Source organism: Cheilinus undulatus, linkage group 5 (genome assembly GCF_018320785.1).
Source record: "Cheilinus undulatus linkage group 5, ASM1832078v1, whole genome shotgun sequence".
NCBI lineage: Eukaryota > Metazoa > Chordata > Actinopteri > Labriformes > Labridae > Cheilinus > Cheilinus undulatus.
In genome coordinates, this window is record NC_054869.1 from 47,248,666 (window position 1) to 47,251,396 (window position 2,731).

Here is a 2,731-nt window from a genome sequence, read left to right on the forward strand (position 1 = left end):
TACGTAATGCCACTTTACGTCATGACGTTAAATAACGCCCACTTCCGGGTAGAGGAGGCATCAGGGAAATAAAGTCAACCCAAACCTATTTTTAATCTATCTATCTATCTATCTATCTATCTATCTATCTATCTATCTATCTGCTGTCTTGGGTTTTCCACCTGGATTTTCACAGTGCAGATAGGAGCAGACTTTAACTTATAATAAATGTTGTCCATGTTACTCTACCACTGTTGTGTTCATAACTAGCTTTAGTAAGTGAACCATTTCACTTTACAACTGCATGCCACTTTAATTATTTAATGCATAGAATATGCATTGTTTATTCCTCCTGCCTTATTTCATCTTATTTAATTTTATTTTTGTCATGTCTCTTATCCTTATTTGTATCATATTGTAATTTTACTACCTTTTTTCTTTTACATTGTGCTGCTGCAATGACAGAATATCCTCTCTGGTGACCAGTCAATTATTATCTGTCTTATCTTAAATTCTTTATTCGTCCTAGGACATATTTCAAAGCATTCTATTATTAAGGGCAATCATGCGTATGCATGAGAATGGACAAACCCTTACATTGTTAATCCTCAGCCACTTGTGTAACCTTTACTGCAGATATTCTCACCATCAAGGCCAGAACCACTATTAAGCAGAAAGCAGGGCATTTTGTGTACTGTTTTGGCAATTGTTTTATACAAAACAGGGACACTAAAAAATATCCAGGCTCTACTTTTCTACCAAAAAAATAGGTACATTTTTGCATGCATCTTTTTTATGAACTAGAGGCTATTAGAAGTAGAATAAAATATAAAATATTAAGGGGTTAGACTTAAATGGCTTGTTATAGAAAAAATTAAGTGGCAAAAGGAAAATATAAAATACAATATAAACATCACAAAATGTTTGTACAAAGGTGTCAGAAAGGAGAAACTGTACAGATGTGCAGGTTTACTAGTGAACAGCTTATACTGCATTTTTTTCTAGATGACTATAGCACACACAGTGTGCAGTTTTGAGAGATAAAGTTCAGTGAGTGTAAATTAAAGACATATGTCTATATAAACATGCATAATTCTGCCTGCTGGTTCTGTGGTTCAGTGAGAGAATGGGGGGTTACTGTTCATTAGACTGACAAGACCTCAAAAAGTCCATGCCTGTGGTGAGAGGGGTCGGCCAAAATTTTACCCGTCAGACTAACTTGGTTTGTTGAGTACTATAAACATGATTTCTTTTGTTTCCATCAGGGGATCCGGTTTGCTAAATTGTTAAATTGAGGTCAGGACTGCTGGCAGGACTTTTCATCCTCTCCACTCCCAAATTCTGGAGGTAGTCTCTGAAAACCCTGTTCTGTGGGGGTGAGCATTGTCATCTTGGGGCAGTGGTTTTCAAGCTTTGTTTGCCAGAAGCACCGAAGATCAAGCCAAAATCTCAAGGCCCACTATGTTCATATCCATGCAAATAATTTCTTTAACATGTGTTCAAGTTGCATAAACTGTACAACTGTAGTAATAACAAAAGTTTGAACAAATTCCCATGACATGCCTAAACTTTTATCAAAGCAAACTGGTGTTCCTTGCTACACCATTTGAGAGCTGCTGTCTTAAAGGATAGAGTTCAGTGCCAGACAGTGGAGATTTAACTGCCATGGGCTAAATCATCTTCTAAATCCGTAGAAGACTGTCTCGTTGTGGTGTCATCCTCTTGGGGTGCCTCCTCTGATATCCCCTGTTAAATGGCCTTCAGTTTGGAGATGGTACTAGGGCTCACTTCAAATAACGCTGCAATTTGGTGTTGCAGAACACCAGCATGAAGTTGCCCTATTCAGATCAGTCAAATGGGGCATTCTGACACCTGCTGACCGCTGTAGCAGGACAAATGCTCACAAGTGCTGACAATCAGGTGTGGATTGGCACCTGATTGTCAGCACATGGGGGTGCCAGGAGGTACTAAGAGCAAAATAAGCTGTTTGGTATTAGCAGAGAAGATTTGGCAAATTTTTTTGTGGGTGCAATCCACATCCTCAGCTCTGCTGCTCATCCCACAAATGCATGTTAAGATGTGGCACCATTTAAAGGGGAAATAAACAGGCTTTCCAACAGTCTAAGATTTATATCCAAGAAAGTTGTCTGAACTTTATATCCTCATAAGCTAAGAGGACACAAGAAGATGCTTAAAATTGATAAACCACTCAGCTCAGTCAATGCTCTTACATTTTCAGTTTGACATACTCATACTCATACTCACTTGTAAGAATAACAAACATATTTTTTTTATTGGAAAACATACATTTTAAGACTGTTTCATTAATAGGGCAAGTATGTATTCATGTCCATGTGAGCTTGCAGCAAATTTCTGATGCCTTCAAAGATTAGAACATGTCTGTGATTTATGGTTATGGCTCTAAAACTGTAATAAAACTGTAGTGACGATGCATGACTAATATGTTCATACACTATTTATTAAGTTCATATAATGTAATCACATATGATTACATGGCCAAGATAACCATACACACTTAATGTAACGCATGAACACACACACACATTAATGTAAACATGCAGCACAACCAATGGAACTCTTCATCGGAGACCTAGGCTTTTTTTAATCAGTCACTTGATTGATTTTCTCTGTGTGGCCATTGATGGGAGATGATGAGGATCATTTTGTGACTCAATCTTTCTCTGCTCTCTCTCCTTGAATGATTCCCCTGGGAAAACTGTTGTCTCTCTGC